The sequence below is a fragment of the Mauremys reevesii genome, linkage group 7 (assembly GCF_016161935.1).
Source record: "Mauremys reevesii isolate NIE-2019 linkage group 7, ASM1616193v1, whole genome shotgun sequence".
Classification (NCBI taxonomy): Eukaryota; Metazoa; Chordata; order Testudines; family Geoemydidae; genus Mauremys; species Mauremys reevesii.
The window spans coordinates 64,109,458-64,130,227 of record NC_052629.1 but is presented as its reverse complement, the minus strand read 5'-3'; the positions used below and the strand labels follow the sequence as shown (position 1 = coordinate 64,130,227).

The 20,770-nt window shown below is 45.8% G+C and overlaps 1 long non-coding RNA gene across 2 annotated transcripts in view; it reads right to left on the bottom strand.

Annotated features, from left to right (window-relative positions):
- Positions 1-20,770, bottom strand: part of LOC120409093 — a 63,963-nt gene that overhangs the window by 22,095 nt on the left and 21,098 nt on the right. For both annotated transcript variants that reach the window (XR_005601118.1, XR_005601119.1), the window contains exon 2: positions 16,575-16,692. This is a non-coding gene — a long non-coding RNA (uncharacterized LOC120409093). The remainder of the gene's footprint in view (positions 1-16,574; positions 16,693-20,770) is intronic.

Genomic DNA, 20,770 nt, shown 5'->3' with positions numbered 1-20,770 from the left:
GCAGACCCAGCAAAAATGCTTGCGGTGAGAAGCCAGCAGCTAGAACTTGAACACGAGCAAAAAATAGCTGATATGGAAGGAGAAGTTGCTGAAAGAGAATGCCTGTGATTTGAACATGAACAAAATGGCGTATATTTGATTGCAGGAACTAGAAGCGAAGGCAAAAGTGGACAGACAAACTCCAACTCAAGAGAATAAAGGAACAACAGGAACTGTATCATCCTGAAAAACCAGCTCCTCTCAACAGCAAAGATGGGGATAGAATCTGTCCAGTTGTAACAATGTTGGCATGTTGTTTGACTCTAGAGCAGTTGTCTGTGTGTAACCAAATTTACCCCAACACTGCCACCTTTTATGTAAATACTTTTACTGTGAGCTCGGGTGAAGGTAACCCCATAACTTGTGCGGAGAATGTAAACGTCAAAGGTAAAAGCTGTTATGGGCAAAATTACAGCTTCTAACATCACTTTTGTTAAAGCAGATTTTGTCAAAGAGGAAGATTACTTATCAAATAAGAGTGTGAATATTTGTAATCCTCTATGAGTTTACTGTAAGTGTGCCCTTAGCCAGAATCCATCTTTCATGGATTGGTGTTAAACATGAAGTTAGAGCTAGTTAAGGAAGCTATCACCTAAGGATCTTTTGATTGGGGATGATATTAAACCTTTGTTCAGTCAAGTTGATGACATAAACCAGTCACAGGAAAGAAATAATGCTGAATTTGTCTACTAGGGGCAAAGATTTGCCTATGGAGGGTTTCTCCAAATGTTCATATGAGGAAGATAGCGGTTTATCTGTGCAAAGAAGCAGTGCATATGTGGAAGAAATTTCTGAGTGTCTATCTGGTATCTCAGAAGTGAATCTGGCATTAGATAGGGTACATTCTTGGTGAGTGATAAATTGTTGGCTAGTAAAGCTTGGGAAAGTAAACCTGACCCAGGTAAAAGTGATGTGCTTAAAGTAGTTCAGTGTAATAAGAGTCTATTTGTGGAAAACAGCAGTTTATCTGTTAAGGGAGGGGAAGGCAAAGAAAGTTTAGATGAGCATAGGCAGCCTTCTGAGCTGATGGCTTTGTCTAATCAGCAGTTTGGGAAGGCAAGGTTAATGGAACATGAGTATCCCTATACCTTACCTGTTACCAGTGTGGAGAATTGTGACAGTGAAGGAAATGTTTCTGTGTCTGTTAGGGGTAATGACTTGCCTATGAAGAGAGCCAATCTCCAAGCAATTGTCCGTGAACATCCATGTGTGCTGGGACAAGGCAAATGATATCCCAAGCTGTTTGTCTGTTAAAGGGGAATGTTTCTCCAGCTCTTTTCTGTTTGTAGAGCAGATAGAAGAAGCCTATCAGCCTATGATGGTTGAAAATGTATCCGTTAACTCAGAGCCGATTCTGGATTACAACTAAAGCCCAGGAAGGAAGTGGTCCTGAATTGGTGTCTGCTAGAGATGATGACATTGTAACTAGGTTGCATCCAGTTGATGTCATAAATAGCTCCCAGAGACCAAGCGATTCTGGTGCTTCTATTTTGCTTGTCGCTAGTGTGTTGCTGGGTAAAGATATGACAACCTTGTCTGATCAGGGTGATGATATAGCCAGGGTACAAGGAAAGCATAAAAAGGTGATTGGACTATGTTACCCACTGACAGTGTGAAAACTTGTAACATGGAAGAGAATGCTTCTAATCTTGTGACTATGAAGTCTAGCAGTTTACCTGAAAGGGGGTTTTGTGAAAATCCTCCTGATGGGCCAGAGATGATTCTGGATGTATGTGAAACTTAGAAGGAGTTTGTTGATTTGTCTGTTGTGCCAAAGTCTATTCTGGACATAAATAAAGCTCAGAAAGAACTTGTTGCACTGCTACAGACCGGGGACCAAATAGCTAGGCAGCAGTTCTGCAGAAAAGGACCTAGGGGTTACAGTGGACGAGAAGCTGGATATGAGTCGACAGTGTGCCCTTGTTGCCAAGAAGGCTAACAGCATTTTGGCCTGTATAAGTAGGGGCACTGCCAGCAGATCGAGGGACATGATCATTCCCCTCTATTTGACATTGGTGAGGCCTCATCCGGAGTTCTGTGTCCAGTTTTGGGCCCCACACTACAAGGAGGATGTGGGAAAATTGGAATGAGTCCAGGGGAGGGCAACAAAAATGATTAGGGGTCTGGAGCACATGACTTATGAGGAGAGGTTGAGGGAACTGGGATTGTTTAGTCTGCAGAAGAGAAGAATGTGGGGAGATTTGATAGCTGTTTTCAACTACCAGAAAGGGGGTTCCAAAGAGGATGGATCTAGACTGTTCTCAGTGGTGGCAGATGACATAACAAGGAGTAATGGTCTCAAGTTGCAGTGTGCGAGGTTTAAGTTGGATATTAGGAAAAACTTTTTCACTAGGAGGGTGGTGAAGCACTGGAATGGGTTACCTAGGGAGGTGGTGGAATCTCCTTCCTTAGGAATTTTTAAGGTCAGGCTTGACAAAGCCCTGGCTGGTATGATTTAATTGGGAATTGGTCCTGCTTTGAGCAGGGGTTTGGACTAGATGACCTCCTGAGGTCCCTTCCAACCTTGATATTCTATGATATTGTAGAAGGAAAGGAATTTCTTGGTGAAGTCTTTGAAGTCTGTGAAAAGAAATTGTTTCCATTGACTCTTAAAGGGCCACTGTTGATAGTAAACAGTCTATCTTCTGAGGAAAGTGCATTGGTGCCTAGTGGCCAAAGTCTTTCAAATGAAAATGAATCCACTGAATTTGAATCCACAGATTATAGGGCAAGGACATTGGTCTCTGCTTTTCCCTAATCCCATAAAAGCATCTAAGGATACATTTACACTTGGAGCTAGGGATGTGATTCCCAGCTCACATTAGACATATCCGCACTAGCTTTCATTGAGCTGAGTGCTAAAGATAGTAGTGTAGCCAGGGTAACATGGCAGTGGTGAGCAGAGGAACAGATTAGCTATGCCAGCTACATACCCATGGGGATGAGGAGGTTTGTGCTCAGCATTGCTAGTCCATACCACTGCTTGCCACTACCCATGCTACCCCAGCTACGCTACTATCTTTAGTGTGCTAGCTCAAGAACCGCTAGCTGGGAATCTCATCACTAGTTCCTAGTGTAGATATACCCTAGCTGTGGTGTACTGAAAACCATGTTAAAATTATAAACTATTGCATCAAGTGGTAAGAGTTTCCTGGTATTTCTTGCAGGCTAACAGGCTCTGTCAGGAAGCATGTGCTCAGAGACATCAAAAATTTGTCTGCAAATGAACCGATCTGGAGCAAAGTGGGTTGAGCTGCAACTCTCTGCCTAAGGGAGCAGCCTGCTTTCTCTCTCTCTGTAATTGGTTGCATGTCAGATTTCTGAATTCTAATAAAGAAAGCAGTATTATACACTTCCTAAAAGGTTGTAATGTGGGATACTACCATTGTATGGGTTGTTTGTTTGTTTGTTTTGGTCCTGGGCTTTCATGCTCCTTCTTATTAGCTTTGTACTCAACTCCTGCTTGGAGCTAATGAAAATGCGCACTCAGAAAAAGGAAGACTTTAAATTCATACAAGTAGTGTGAATTTATGCAACCTCCTGATAAGCACCATACTTCCTTCTTGCACAGAACTTTGCTGTGGGAAATAACTACATTATCAAAGGCTCAAACTGCTGCATTGTTTCTTCAGCATTTATACAGATTAATTAAAATGGCACATGAAAGCCATCAAAGCATAGTTCTATTACACAAGAAATTTATCAGTTTGGCCTAACATTGATACCTTAATTGAATTTTTTATAAAACCATACTAACTTCCCAAATGAACAAAATAGCAAAGACTCTTGCTGATCTGCATCCAGGCCAGTTGCCTGTATATTCAGAATGACAGTGTGCTCAGTGCTGTACGGAGATGGGAAAGCCCCAAGGAGTTTACAGATTAGCACAGAGAAAGTTCCAAAATACAGTCACCTGGCATGGTACCTCTGAATCCCTAGGGTTGGTTACTCCAGAACAAGGCAACAGCACATGTGGAGAAGCTTGCTCTCAACTACCCAGGCTTCTGTGCATAAGGGCCTTCAGTCTTCAATGACGTCCAGAGATACCAACACTATCTTTAAAGAAATTTAGGAGTTAAAAACAAACTGAAAAGCTGATGGAGCTAGAGTTCCTGAGTTCTCAAGCTTGTACAGTGCTCAGAAAGTCTCTTATGCAATACATTACCCACTGATTGCAATACACACCAACAGCCCAAGCCATGCCACATTGGGAAATTTGTGTCTTAAGTTAATCTTTTCCCCTATGTTGACCCACACCTGCAGGAACTAGCAAGAGAGTATGGGTATAGAAGCTTCTATCAGAGTACACTTCTGTGTTTGCAAAACGCACACAGTAGGACTTGTATTAAAAGGTTACCTGCAATAGATAAATTTCTTCATGGGTCCCAGTTCGCTCCTTTAGCAATGTATTTAAAAACAAAAATAAATAAGCAAGCAAGCAAGCCAGAAAGTATTTCTACTAGCCCACCTCACTCCCTGCACAAAAAAACCTCCATTAACAAATCGGGAGTTCTCTAGACAGGAAGATTATCATGATCTGAGAATTAGTGAAGTTATGACGTCAAAACAGTCAAAAGAGCGAAAGCTGATCAACTGAGAGGGAGGGAAATTTCAGAGTACATCTGCACAACAAATTAAGATGTGACTGCACTGCAGGTAGGCATACTCATGCTAGCTTTAATCTAGTTGGCACAAGTAATAATGGTAGTAAGGATGTAGTCTACTAAGGATTCTGGGTATGCATGGGTTGCTCACCCAATCTGAGTCCATATACAGCTGTGTCTTCACTATCTAGATTAAAGCTGGTGCAGGTATGCCTTCACCCATTACAATTATACATTCATTTGTAGTGTATGGAACCTTAGATTGCTTTTGTTAACATCTATTTAATTTAAATGACTATTTAAAGGGGCATCTTTGTTAGAGATCTCACTCACTCACCCTTCAATTACAGTAGAAGGGTTCCCAATGCAAACCTGAACACCGCCCCCAAGACTGCCCAGCAAAGCCAGAAAAAGCCAATGTTGGCACACTGAATATTTCTAAGATGATATACAAGCAACATTTTATTTTAAAGCCCTTTGGGGCTTCTTTATATATAATGAAGTAACAGAAGAGAAGATAACCCCGTTTAAAAAGAACCCTTTTAAAAATCACTTGAAAGAACGAAGCAAGAGGAAAGTTCACCAATCTATAGCAGGGGTGGCCAAACTGTGGCTCATGAACCACATGCAGCTCTTTTACAGTGAAGTGAGGCTCCCAGAACCCCCCATACACCCCTCCATGCTCTGCCTACAAAACTGGCCAGGGAGACCTCGGGGCTTCTGCCCTGCAGTGGGGTTGTGGGACTGGGGGGAGGGGGGTTGTCTAAGGACTTTTCTGCCCTGCAGGGATGGGGGAGTGTCTAAGGACTTTAGCTCCACGGGTGGGCATCAGAGCAGAAGCCCCGCACCCCAGCAGGCGCTACCCAAGGGGCAGGTTGTGCATGTCTTGCGGTTCTCGAACTTCTGAAGATTGTCTGTGGTTTGGAGGGTCAAAAAGTTTGGCCAATCCTGATCTATAGTTTAAGGTAACTGTAGTGTTACATTATTGCTAATGCACAGTATTAAAAAGCAGGACTAAAATACCACTTCCTTGTGATTGCTTAATAAAACCTTAGAGCAGCAAGCATTTCCTAAGCTGATTTGTTTCCATTATGTTACAGAGGAGCTAAATTTCCATCATAATTCGGGGAAGATTATGGTACAGCAGCTAAATATCAACCACAATTATGTTTTCTCAGCTGGGGCAGCTATATCCAAGACAAAGCAAGTTTAAAACCAGCTTCCTGACTCATTTAGCCTTCTCAGGAAATGAAGACATGGAGTCTCGTCTTAAGATGTCCTTGGCATCCATCAGCTCAGCATCCTTTCACTACTGCATCCCTAGAAAGGGTATTTCTTAAATCATACAACTTGGTGCACAAGATTCATAGATCTCACAATTTAATCCAATTAAATCAAATTAATTTTCTCTGAGTTTGTAGCTCCAAAAGCAGCAACTGGAATTAGTGTTGCAGTGCGAGAGAAATAACACCTTCATCCCAGCTCTTGTGATGTTATAGTGAGTCTCAAAACAGCTGGTATTTTTCTTAAAGCTCTTGCTTAGTTCTGGCAGGATGTAATTGAGGTGAGAATATCAACTTTTTTTTTTTAAATAAAGTTTTTAGGCCACATGGTTGCAGAAGAAAGCTTTAAAATATGACTTGACTGTGCCCATAGGGCTCAAATTCCAGAGGGTATATAAAAAGAGAGCTCCCCATTTTTTTCAGTCTCATGACTTTTAGGGTCCTGACTCATTAATTTTTGAGTGTTTGGGTTGGCAAAACTGTAAGCTAGGTACCCCAGTTTTCACACACCGAGCCTTTGGAAGAGAGTGGCAGAAGTGTAACCACCACATGAGAGTTTGAAGACAGAAAGTGAAGAAATACTGTAGCCCATTCCAGAAGAACTAAAATAGGCAGAATGTAATGATCAGAGGTTAGAACGTAGCACACGCAATGGGGCTAAACCCCCTTCTGTTACAAGAAGTGCCATGGTAACCTTAAGTGCTTAGAACTGACGCTCACTAGAGGTTGACAATTCTGGTTTGGGTCAGCTTTTAAGGTTTCAAACTTTTGAGATTAAACCTAGGTCTCCCACATCCCAGGTCAGTCCTTTAAACATGCCACACAGCCTGCTGCCCTTAATTGCCCACTTCAAACCCATTATGATGCAGCTGTATCACTGTAGCACTATTGTGTAGATAGTGCGGAGAGAAGGGATTCTTCCATCCCTGTAGTAAATCCACCTGTCTGAAAGGCAGTAGCTAGGGTGATGGAAGAATTCTTCGATCCACCTAGCAGCATCTATACCTGGGCTTAGGTCAGCTTAACTACATCGCTCAGAGGACTGACTTTTTCACACCCCTGAGCAACACAGCTAGGTCAGCCTAACTTTGTAGTTTAGGCCAGCCCTCAGAAACTGATTTCCTTCCCAAGACCTGAAGAAGAGCGCTGTGTAGCTCAAAAGCTGGTACCTTCCACCAACATAAGTTGGTCCAATAAAAGTTATTACCTCATCCACTGTCTCTCTCTAATATCCTGGGACCAAAATGGCTACAACACTGCAGACATCAATTCCTGAGGCAGATTTTCTCCATGGGAACTGGGTATTTGTGAATGGGCTGAGATTCCTGAAAAAAGGCAGTGCCCTGAATGCTGACCACCTCTGTTCCAGGACAAGAGAGCAAGAGTGTGTGTGTAAATAAAACAAGTTACACTTAGATTATACACCTGGATTCCATGTCAATGATTTCTCCTCCACCAGGAAACTGTCCTGCAAGGATCCAGACATCTGCTACTGCTGACAAAGCGGAGAGGACTAGGTGCCACAGCACAATGATGCTAGAGTGTGAAGGAGCACACTTGATTTTGCATCTCATCTGACGGACCACATCTCCAGCAGCACAGAATCCTCAGCACCATCTTTCATGTTAGTTGAGTACCAACTCGGGGAAAGAATGCCACCTTCTCCAGGTGATTATCACCTTCCTACAGGACCCTAGCTTTTTCTTGGAAGGTACTGACTCCAATTAGCATGCTCAGCTGGCAGGAGTGCTGGAACAATGTATACAGTGGGGGTGCTGAGAACCATTGAACCAAACTGTAAACCCTGTATATAATGGAAACCACGTCATGACAGGGGGTGCAGCAGCACCCCAGTTCCAACACCTGTGTCAGCTGGATGAAAGTCTAAAGCAAGGTTGGGCATTTATTCAAGTGTTTTTAAAGTGTCATAACATGAAAGGTTACCTTGAAAGCAAACAAGCAGCCAATCCATTAGTAACCTCAAGGATTACGATCATTGCTAATGATCTTATAGTGCTTCATTTAAGAAAGCTGGTAAATGCAGGCTCAATAAGGAAGAGATAATTTTGGACCTTCTTCCTTGAAAAACAAACCAAAAACTATTTCATTGCTTTTAAAATAAACTGACTCATGAAAGTAGGATACATGTATAGTCTGTTGCCTTTGGAAAGATACCATATGAAGTTATGTACTTCATACACCTCTCAGAATGCTTTATAGTTTTAAAGAGAAAGGGGAATGTAGAGAAAAGGTTTGTAGAGTGGGAATTACTGTGATTCAAATTTAAAGTGTTCTAATTAGATGACAGCACAAAAGCAACATATACAGACAAGGCCATTTTTCGTAGCGCCTTACTGAGGAAAGCAAGGCTATCTATGACATTTCTATACTGCCCATTACTAGTATCCAAGTGCCTCCCTCAATAGAGTTCATGGAGTTTTCTCCTCTTTTCCTTTCCCTGGGGACAGAAAACTGCTCTTCGGCTAGATACGGAAGACCAGATCCTCGAGTTCAGTATAGCCGAGCTCAGAATACCCAAGGAAGGGGACATAGGAGGGAAGTGGGTGGAAAGCCAGTTCCCTGATCCTTGGGATGTTTTGGCCCATCTCAAGATTGAACAGCTTCAGGGTGGTTCTAACCTGCCCTAGCCATTCCACCAGCTGAGAATTATTCCACCCAGGCCCCCATCTGTCTTGCAGCACACCCACTATGCCAGAAGTCTACGTTGTAGAGCTTGCTAGTGGATCCAACAAGAAAGTGCCTTAGCTAACCTCTCTGTGATTCCCTATGCTCAGTCACCAAGATTTATTGGGTCCCCAGTGAGACATGGTCTCCACAGCCCTGATTTTATGAGAGGTCTCATTTTGACTACCAGTATTTGTGGGTACATCTTGTAGCATTAGATATCTAAGCATCCAATTGCAGTTGAAAGATATTTTATAAAACATGCTTACAAATATTTGCACCCACTGAAACCAGAGGCCCACTTGTAGGGAAGCACGTCAGGCCCCATGTTATTAGGTTCATAGCAAAATCACTGATGTGCAAGAAGTGATTATTGTGCTTTTTTCCCCCCTAAACTAGCCCTTGCAACTCTCCCACGCATGGAACCAGATACAGGAGCAGATAATCTGTGCCATTACTGAATGGCCCATACTTCAAGTTAACTAGAAAAAAAACCTTATTTTGGGGGGCACAGGGTATGTCTACACAGCAAAGATAAACCCACAGCTGACCCAGCTCTAGGACCCGGAAGTCTACACAGCAATGAATCAGTCCAAGGCCCACACACCCGAGTCAGCAGGCATGGACCAGCCATGGGTTTTTCTTTGCCGTGTAGACATACTCTAAGAGGCCAGCATGTTTATCTAGTGCAGCATCTGCCCCCTCCCCAAATCCCTGGACACTGACAGGTATTGCCTACAGACCCTGGTCGAGTACAGTACAGAACTACATGGAGGGGGGATAGCTCAGTGGTTTGAGCATTGGCCTGCTAAACCCAGGGTTGTGAGTTCAATCCTTGAGGGGGCCATTTGGGGATTGGTTCTGCTTTGAGCAGCAGGTTGGACTAGATGATCTCTTGAGGTCCCTTCCAACCCTAATAATCTATGAAAGGGCCAAACGTGCATGAATTACCAGGGTGCAGTGCAGTCTGCAGTGCCAGGACAGGTGGGAAGCCTGCCTCTGCACCCCAGCAGCACCACTGACCGGGAGCCACTGGAGGTAAGCCTGCACCCCATCCCAATCCCATTCCTGAGCCCCCCCATACGTCAAGCCCCTCATCCCTGGCCCGAGCCCTGACCCCTCCTGCATCCCAACCCCCAGGCCTAAGCACCTTCCCACACCCTGAACCGCTCATTCCCAGCCCCACCCTGCAGCCCTTGCCTCGGCACCCCAACACTGTGCCCCAGGCCTGAGCCGCTCCACTGGGTTGCAGGCATCAACAATTTTCTTTAACTGGGTCACCAGAAAAAAGTTTGAAAACCACTGATATAAAACTTAGCTTTGTGGAGCCCTGGGCAATTGCCCTGTTTGCTACCCCCTAATGCCGGCCCTGGGTCAGGCACAGTGATGATGGGGTCTGCAGCAGGGCTATAGTACATTTCCTGGAATTAGAATTTCCAGTGCTGACTGCAACCACAAGAACAAACTGCCCCAGCAAGGCATAGTCATTTCCTCTGTGGTTTATGCTTCACCAACAGTCTAGAGCTACATCACTGATGCCTATGTGGAAATACCAGGAACTAACTCTATACAGGCACATTCTTAGCTGCCGAGGGTCCTTTAGCTGTGGGCAGGCCTGTGGCCACCCAGAACCCGATAGGACAGGCCTACTAGTTCAGGTGGCCAGTAATGCATCCCTGACAAGGGGAAAGTGGGTGGTTCCTGAGACCTCCCCCACATTGGCAGCCTGCCAGCTGTACACTCTTGCACACTGTACATCCCTGTTTCTGCGATTAGCATATCCCACAGAGCTGGAGATTGTTACCCATGTACAAACAACAAAAGTGAGCTAGAGCGCAGACTGAAATCCCGCTAGCCCTGTGGGGCTTTCACTGCTAACAACAACACTGGTTTTATTTGCTGCCTCCTGGCCTTTATCTATGCACTCTAACCAGATGTATATATGTATGTTACACACACACACACACACCACCCTTTGTCTTTGATTTTCACATCCCCAGTCAGCAGCTGCAAAAGTCAACACATCTCAATTCAGTTCTCAAGGTCCGGAATATCGGGTTTTTAAGTGACCTGAGGTCAAACTATGTACATAAAAACCCAGAGACAAGACAACAGTGCACTTATCTGAACTGACCCACTGACACAACTTTGTATTACTCCAGCTCATAGTGTGTAAGTGGGCTCATGTTTCCCCAAAACAGGTCATGCAGCCCTGTTAGCAATAATATCTTCCCCCAGATGATTTGGAAATTGGACTTTAGAAGGCTCAAAAGCAATTACCATACAACTTCTGCTTTGATGGAGGAGACAGAAATAACAATGAATTTGTTTTATAAATTGGATGGTGCTTACTAATTACCACATAACCCCCACCCCCCATCATGACATGCTTGTTAGCATGCACTGCAAAGTAACAGTCAGCCATTCTATGCATGAATCTTGTGCCCTGAAAAGCATTGCTGAAAAAATTCCATCTATTCATAACAGAGTCTTAAAGTTTACAGGTCCCAGGCTACAGATGGAGAGTTTGAAGTCCAGAAATTATCAAGAATAGGAAACACAACTTATCTAACCCCATTTAAATTCATTCAGAACATGATCATGTAAGATGAGTTGCAATGACATCTACATACCACTATGACTGGTGTATTAAAACCCAGCCACACTATACCACAAGAGGCATTGCCAACATGTGTCACAACAGCTCTTTCAGAGTGCTTCTAACCATGCAAGAGTGTTATAAGTGGTGGTGCAATTGCACCACCACCGAGATTTTTCAGCATTCCCCCCTCCATCAACCCTGACTTGCTTCATACGGGGGTGCCAACGCACAGGTACAACAGAATGTAGCTGATCCCACAATCCTATTCAGCACCTGTCCTACCCACTCCACCACTCCTCAACCAACAAGACTAGTCTCCTCCAGCAGCAGCATGCAGCTTTGGTGGTGACAGGCAAAACAGAGGCCTAGCATCTGACCTAGAACTTGAACTTCCTATTTCATTGGCACAGGAGTGGCATATCATAGCAACAGGAAACAGCAAGAATTTTTGGTCTACAAACCAGTCCTATCAGAAGCAGATGATATGCAGAGAAAACCACTGAGAGCGATGTATCTGCTGCATGCAGTTTCCAGTTGTACAATGAAAACTCTTGCCTCATGTGAGACTGCTGTCAGTTGGGGCCCTGTTTAGCACCTATTTGCCCCTGTGGTCCCTTTTTGCAGATGTGCCCCATCTGTCAGTTTCTCTTCTATAACCCTGTAGCCTGGCTGTGTCCCCTCGCTATTTTGGCACAAATGTTCTTCAGTTTTGTAAAAATCTATTTGTCCTGGCTGACACTCACTTCTAGCACCATGAAATGCTGCAGTGACAGGAATGACTGATCACAACAGCGGTAGGGATTTACTCAGAGCTGTGTATAAAAATAGAAGGGCTCCCTCAGAGTCATCATCATTGTTTTTAAAAAGGCACTTTACCATACCTAATGTGCCACAGCAGCCTGGCCACTAGGGATTGCCAGATGTCACGCTGTGCCCCAAGCAACACAGATCTATGCCACACACAAAAAGGTGCAAAAAGAAAGCAGGGTCCCACTAGCCAAAGTTCTGCTCATGACACTAGTTCAGGCTCTGTGGGAATTGGGATCTCTTCCTGTTTGCTCTAACCAAGCAGACATCTGGGTTTCACATCTAGAAGGCTGATATGCAATGTTTATTTCTAAGGCACGTCTCACTGGCAGCTAGAAGCCATTCACAGGAGCTTGAAGGACGCCAGTAAAGAGGAACCACCTCTCCACCTCCCTGACAAGTTGCCTACTTAGGCAGAGTTGCCCGTCACTTACACCACTAGAGAACAACCAGGGACTAAGGCAGGGGAAAGTCTGCCCTTACGGAGGAGAAAGATGCACCTAAACAAGCACAATTATATCAGTGGGTTTCTCTCTTGCCCCCTTAGGATTCCAGTAATAAAGGGCCCCTAAACAGGCCAGAGGTGTGTGGGGGGGTCCACATTGGTTCTGGTTGAAATTTGTTCAGCAAAAGGAAAGAACTGGTTCGCTATCCATCCCCTTGCAGCCAAGATCTTGAGATGAACTGAATGTTACACTGATGATGGGGGAAGCTACTTGAACACAAAATATTTTAATTCACTTAAAAAAACATCAGGTTAATCAGAATCACCGGCCTGTTGCCACTTCATTAGGCCTAAAAGTGTTAAGATACAGCACAAGGCTTGCAATTATAGCCTATTAACTGATGATGCATACTAATGAGCAAGTCATACTGGATTGCTGAAATTAGGTAGTAGAAAGTAACTTAATTGGAACAATGCCAATACTTTAAACAATTACATTCCTATCATGACAGAGCTTTGTCTTCTGTTGGAAGAGAGACACTAAGTCCATGACTCAATTTTATATTTGCTAAAGAAACAATTAAAGCTGAAGATTTCATGGTTTCTAAGAACCTTGAGGACCATAGGGAAAAAAAAGGAAGTTGTGGAACGAGAGCAAGTTTGTGGTTAGTTATTTAAATTACCAGTGATGTTAGACAGTTTAATTCACAATGCCTTTAAACTTAACCTTCTAGCATTTATTTTGCCCCCATCTCTGTACTGTGTGTTTATGCAACATTACCTGCCAATGCAGTTTGGAAGCACAGAGTGTGAAGGTTTCACAACTATATTACAATTATTCTAGGTATGATTAAAATAAGGAGCAGAGTCCTAATAATTAAGGTTTGGCTCTGGGCACCAACTTAGTCTCTGTGACTGCAGCGTCTCTGGTGTGCACAAAACACAGCTCCATGTCTGTCTCCCATCAACCTAGATTCTGCTGTTTCTGTATTAACTGAAGTTCAGAGCTGCAGGCAACTGAGCTACGCAAGCATAGGCGGCAGGTTCGTATAATTTTTGGTGGGGCCCAAAATGGTGGTGTCCCCCCCCACCCCCCGCTCCCGCCCTGTAAGCTGATATAAAATGAAGCTACAATGCGTCAGCACCACAAGATTACAAGTGTCAATTAAAAGTGGAAAGTCAGAAGCAGCACTTGCCTATTAATACCTAATATACGGTATTAAATTTTGTTGCACTTGTTGTGACAAAGTGGGAATGTTCTTAATGTTTTCTCTGAATACTGTGTGGGTGCCTCAGTTTCCCCCGCAAAGTGCCAACTGACGGTGTTGGGGACAAAGAGATCAGGTGGCCTCCTTCTCCGGAAGAGACACAAAGGCCAGATGAGGGAGTGTCAGTTTGGAGGGGGCTGGGGAAATCGGGAGAGGCCCAGAACTTGGGTCTGGGCTCCCCACCCCCCAAGAAGGACCTGACTGAGGGGTCCTGTTTTCTGTACCTACAAGCTCTGTTTTAGACTGTATCCCTGTCATCTAATAAACCTTCTGTTTTACTGTCTGGCTGAGAGTCACATCTGACTGCGGAGTTGGGGTGCAGGGACCTCTGGTTGCCCCAGGACCTGCCTGGGCAGACTCGCTGCGGAAAGTGCATGATGTGGAAGAGCATGCTGAATGCTCCGAGGTCAGACCCAGGAGGTGTAAGCTTCTTGCCCTGGAGACAGTCTGCTCAGAGAGGAGGCTCCCCCAGAGTCCTGACTGGCTTTGTATGGAGTTGTTCCAAAGCATCCCAGCATCCCCTTCCACACCATGCGCTTCCCGGAAGTCTGCACAGGCACTGACACTCCCTCCTCTGGCCTTTGTCTCTTTTCCAGGCATTAGGAGGCCACCTGATCTCTCTGTTCTCCAACACCTTCAGTTGGCACCTTGCAGGAGAGTGGCCCAGGCCATCAGTTGCCTGGAGGCAGGGTTGCAGCCATTCTCTGTGCAGACGGCATCACACTGGCCCTCTAGGGCTTTACAACAATCACACCCCCTTATCCCACCATCTAGAGCCTTAAGAAATGCATTGGGGAAACTGAGGCACACAGACAGTATTCAGAGAAAACACCTGTATATGACCAGTTACATACTTTGAAGGGTGTAAAATAATCAAATATTGTGCTAAATACAATGATACTCCAAACTGACCACCAAATTTAAGTTGCATGTTTTTCCCCTCAGGTGAGGGTTCTGGGGTGGGGCTTGGGATGAGGGGTTCACAGTGCAGGAGCGTGCTCGGTGCTGGGGGTGCAGGCTTTGGGGTGAGGCAGGGCTGAGGATGAGGAACTTGGGGTGCAGACAGGCTGTCCCAGGGCTAGGGCCAGAGAGGACTCCCCATCACCACCACTGGCAGCAGCAAGCTCCAGGGGAGGGACCCCTCCTGCCCCCCATGGCACACACTCTGCACATGCTCCTAGGGCCCCTCTCAGGTCCAGAAAGCTCACTCCCCTCCCCTATGATGGGTACTGGGGGGGGGGGGCACAGGTGGCCTTCCATGTTGCTGCCCCTCACCATAACTTCACTGTGGATGGGGCTGCCCCTTGCCCAGCATGGGGCAGAAGTGGGGTAGGCAGGGTGGTGGCTGGCTATGGGATGGGGGAGCAGGGTGTCATAAAATTCACCCAAGCCCCAGCTGCTCAGGTCTAGGAAGCCTCCCTCTCCCATCCCTCCTGTGGCGGGTGGGTTGGTGGGTGCTGGGGGAGGGGGCATTGTCTTCACATGTGGCTTCCTGCCTCCCCTGTGCAGCCTGCTGTGCCTCACTGGGGGTAGGAGTAGGGACTGGGACTGGGGCTGGGGCAGGGGGGGGGAATCATAGGGTCAAACACTCAAACATAATAAAAAATCATAGGGTCAAACACTCACGGAAGCCCCAACAGCTGCTAAGGTGAATGATGTCCGTCTCCTGGCCCGTTTGTGTCTCCTCCAGGTAGGGGCAGGAGAGGGGAGGGGAGGGGAGGCCCCCTCCACTCCCCTCCCCCTCCTGAGTGCTTCAGCAGTAGTTAGCATTCCTCTTATGCTAATGCTGCAGCCCTTAGGCTACGGCAGCAGCAGCAAAGGAGAGAGAGACGTGCTGTGCGCTCTCTTTACATTCAGGCAGGGAAGCTCCGGGGAGGGGGAAAAAATCTAGCTCCAAATATTGGTGGAGCAGAGCCCCTGATTATGAATATTCCTGGGGCTTTAGCGCCAAGAGCCCATATAAGTTGGCGCCCATGTACGCAAGATAGAAATGATTCTGATAGGTGAGGGCATTGTATCTGAACATGCAGCTGGATGGATGATGCTCCCCTTTTGTAATATGAGCCACACAATCTTTTATCTCTTGCTGCTTATGCCCCATAAAGCCATTTTCCATCTACAGCTGGCCAGGAGATCAAGACCACCCCTTAGGAACATGGCCTCTGCCACAGTTTCTATCTAGGCCATCACGGATTTCTGTCCTATAATACCTGGATCTTAGAGCAGAGACACTGGTCTTTGGAAACACTTTGCCTGCTGTTCCCAATGTGCCATTGCAGAGCAGTTACACTGAGTTTTAAAACCTGTGGCAGCAAGTCATAAGGCCTACAGCAAACCTGGGTCTACAGATTAGGCTCATGGGGCTGCGCTACGGGGCTAAAAACAATTGTCGTCAATGTTCGGACTAGGGCTGGAGATTCGACTCTGAAGCGTGAGGATGGGGCTAAGCTTCAGAGTCCGAGCTCCAGCCCGAGCCGCAATGTCTACATGGATGTTTTTAGTGCTGTAGCATGAGTCTGAGTCTGTGGACTTGGACTCGCTGCTGTGAGTTTTAAAACACAGTGTAGACACAGGCTGCCCCAGATTTGAATTTCCTTGTTCTTGCTTTCAAGGCCCTGCACAATTTAGGGCCTATCTTCCTTTGGTTCAGTCAGCTAAGCAGTGTATCTAAAATGCCCTCTTTCACTCATCAGTACGTCTTCTTCAGTATAGCCTCATGCACCCACAACCTCTTCCCTGGCCTAGACTACCATGTCTCCACCTTTTCCTCCTGCAAACACACTTTTCCAACAACCCTAGAAACACAACTCCTAACAAGATAGATGCATATTTAACACTTACTAGCATCAGTGCCCGCAACGTGCTCATGGCCTTCCAAGCAGAAGCAGCCTGGCAGTTCTTCAAGGTAGGAACCAATTAGAGCTGTTTGAACAAAGGGTTTTTCAGTTGGCTGGCAATTCTGAAAAAAGAAAAAGAAAATCAAATCATTTCAGGGTAACTCAACAATGAAAGTTTTCAAAGTTTTCACTGAACTGAAGTTAAGAAATTGGGGCTGAATTAAACATTTTGTTCAACAAGAAATATTTTTTTTTAAATAAAAAGTTGAAGGAAGTTTCTCACCAAAGTTATTTCAAACCAAAAAATTCAAACATTTCATTTGGAAAGAGTCCAAAAAATATATATATTGTTTTTTCAAGGCTTTTTTTTCCTTTTGGAAAAAAGGGTCGTCTCAGCCCAGACAATTTAGCGAAACTGACATGAATTGGCAAAACATTCTGGTGTCACCAAACCTGCGTTTTTTTGCCAAAAAGGTTCAACTGAATTGTTTCACTCAGCTTTGCTGCCAGTATAAAAGCAACAGAAAACAATGAAATGACCAGGATGTTTCTAAAAATATTGGCTCAACTCCTCACTGTTCCCCATCCTATGGATATTTACACTGCGAGCTCTGTGAGACCAAGACCTGGTCTCGATGCCTGACTTACTTGAATCTCAACACTTAACTCCTGTGCTTTGTACTCTCCATTGACCAGCGTGATGCTTCCCAGGGGTACCAAGGGCTGGGAGGCCCCTCGCTCTGACCTGTCCTTAAGGTATCCCTAGGCTATCTGTACTTGCCAGGGATCAGCTCCCTCATACCACCACCCACAGGCAGCACAAGCACGCCCCTCCCAGCCTACATAGGCTCTGCTGTCCATCTGTCCACAGGTTAGAGATAGGCATGTTCCAGCCCCGAGCATCCATCTACAGTGCCCAGCCCATGATCCCCTGAACACTCGCAGAATTTTAGTAAGGCTTTTGGCATAGTCCCACGTGATAGTCTCATAAGGAAATGAGGGAAATATGGTCTACATAAAATTATGATAGGGTGGGTGCACATAGGGTTGCCAGGCAGCCAGTTTTTAACCAGAACGCCCAGTCGAACAGGGACCCTGGCAGCTCTGGTTGGCGGCGCAGCGGGGACCCAGGGTTAAGGCAGACTTCCTGCCTGTCCTAGCGCCGCACAGTTTCCAAAAGAGGTCACCAGGTCCCTGCAGACCCTAGACACATGGGCAGCCAGGGAGGCTCCACCTGCTGCCTCTGCCCTGAGGGCCGGTTCCGCAGCTCCCATTGGCTGGGAACAATCATCAATGGGAGCTGCGGGGGAAGCGTGGATCCTCCTTGGCTGCCCATGCATCTAGGGCTGCAGGAACCTGATAGACGCTTCCTGGGAGCCACAGTAAATGCCCCCAGAACCCCACAACCTGAACCCTCTTCAGCACCCCAACCCCCTGCCCCAATTCGGAGTCCCCTCCTGCATCCAAACTCCCTCCTGGAGCCTGCACCCCCCCAACACCCAATCCTCTGCCCCAGCCCCCTCCTGCACTCCAAACTCCTCATCCCCAGCTGCACCCCAGAGCCCACACCCCCAGCTGGAGCCCTCACCCCCCCCCCCGCAACCCAACTCCCTGCCCCAGCCCAGAGCCCCCTCCTGCACCCTAAACTGCTCATCCCTGGCCCCACCCCAGAGCCTACCCCAGCCAGAGTCCTCACCAGACTCACACCGTCCCAGTCCAGAGCCCCCAAACCCCTCATCCCTGGCCCCACACCAGAGCCCACACCCCCATCTGAAGCCCTCTCCCCACTCCTGTGCCCCAACCGCCTGCCCCAGCCCAGTGAAAGTGAGTGAGGTTGGGGGAGAGTGAGTGACTGAGGGATGGAGCGGGCAAGGGCGGGGGTTCAGAGTAGGGGCAGGGCTGGGGCAGTGGTGTTCGGTTTTGTGTAATTAGAAATTTGGCAACCCTAGGTGCATAACTGGTTGAAAGACTGTCCTCAAAAGTAATTATCAATGGTTAACTGTTAAACTGGGTGGGAATATCTGGGAAGATCCCACAGGGATCAGTCCTGGGTCCAATATTATTCAATATTTTCATTAATGACTTGGATAATGGAGTGGAGGATATGCTCATAAAACCTGCAGACATCATCAAGCTGGGAGGGGTTGCAAGGACTTTGGAGGACAGGATAAGAATTCAAAACAACCTTGACAAATTAGAGAGTTGGTCTGAAATCAACAAGATGAAATTCAGTTAAGACAAATGCAAAGTACTTCAGTTCGGAAGGGAAAAAAACAAATGCAGGACTACAAAATGGGGAATAACTGGCTCAGTGGTAGCACTGCTGATCAGGATCTGGGATTTATAGTAGATAACAAATTGAATATGAGAGTTAACGATGTGACGCAGCGGCAAAAAAAAGCTAATATCATTCTGGGGTGTATTAACAGGAGCACTGTAGGTAAGACACAGGAGGTAATTGTTTCTCTCAACTCAGCACTGGTGTACTGTGTCTCAGCTGGTGTACTGTGTCTAATTTTGGATGCCACAGTTTAGGAAAGATGTAGCAAAATTGGAGAGAGTCCAGAAGAGGGCAACAAAAGCCATACAAAGTTTAGAAACCCTGACCTGTGAGGAAGAGTTAAAATAATTGGGCATGTTTAGTCTTGAGAAAAGATGACTGGGGCGGGGGGAGGAGGGAAGACCTGATAGCAATTTTCAAATGTGTTAAGGGCTGTTATAAAGAGGACTGTGATCAATTGTTCTCCCTGTCCACTGAAGGCAAGACAAGTAGTAATGGGCTTAATCTTCAGCAAGAGAGATTTAGGTTAGATATTAGGAAAAGAAAACTTCCCTACTATAATAGTAGTTAAGCTCTAGAATAGGCTTCCAAGGAAGGTTTTGGAATTCATCATTGGAAGTTTTAAAAATCTGGTTGGGCAAACACCTGTCAGGGATGGTCTAGGTTTACTTGGTCCTGCCTCAGGGCAGGGGACTGGACTTTATGACTTCGAGGTCCCTTCAAGCCCTACATTTCTGTGATTCCATGAATTCCCAGATCCTCTGTTCTTAAAGGAACAGTACTCCATGTCTTATTAGTTACACCACAGAACACAGCTCCACTTAACAAACAGCACTTAGCCTTGCTTTCTCTACAAACAAATCTAAGTGTATTTAACAAAGAACAGAGATTCAAATGATAGCAAACAGAAATATTGGAAACTAAGGCTTACTATCAAATAAGATCATAACACACATACTAGAACCTAAACTTACCTAACAAGACAATCCCGTCTCAGAGTTTAGCTCACTCAAAGATTCTCTCCCATTGTCACACAACCAGATATCTGTGACCCTCCACTCCTAAGACAAGCCAGCTGGCAGCTTGTCTCCTTGATGAAGGATCCCTGGACGTAACCCCTACCCCCCAGCTTGTCTTTTCTTGTCTAGAATCTCCTTGGTAGGTTTTGCCATCACTCAATTAGCATTTTGCTCAGTCTGCAAATAGGTATTCATTGCATATTGTATACTTCACAATCTGCACATAGCCAGTCAGGTAAACAAACAAGTTTCTTTCAGGCAGGAAATGCTTAATACCTTCTGATCACCAGCCCCAATTCACAGCGCTTAAGAACATTCCATTTTCAGTATATATATATATACACACACACACACACACACACACACACACAACTCCTTATACCTTATCTATACATATATTTCACAATGCTCATAATGACCAGAATGACACAGGATTTCAGTAAAGACCTAACGTGACACTCTTTGGGAAAGTAGTGTGCAGATATCAGACCCAGGAGACCCCTGTATCCCTTATGAATCCTTGTGTTCTCTCTGCCAGTTGGCACCAACAGATCTCTGGGTCACAACCAGCAACCCAGTTCCAAATGCAGATCAAGGTTCTAATGACAGTCTAACATCCATGGAGTCTTTTGGGATAGTCTTAAACAAGCCTGCTACTATAATAGCTGATGTTCCTTAGACCAGTGGTTTTCAAACTGCGGGTCGCGTCCCAGTACTGGGTCACAGAATGTAAGGCACTGGGTCACGGTGTCTCTGGTCAGCACCATTGACCAGGCCATTAAAAGTCCCGTTGGTGGTGCTGCCCAGCTAAGGCAGACTAGTCCCTACCTGTTCTGACACCCCGCTGTGCCCCGGAAGCAGCCAGCAACAGATCTGGCTCCTAAGTGGGGCGGCCCATGG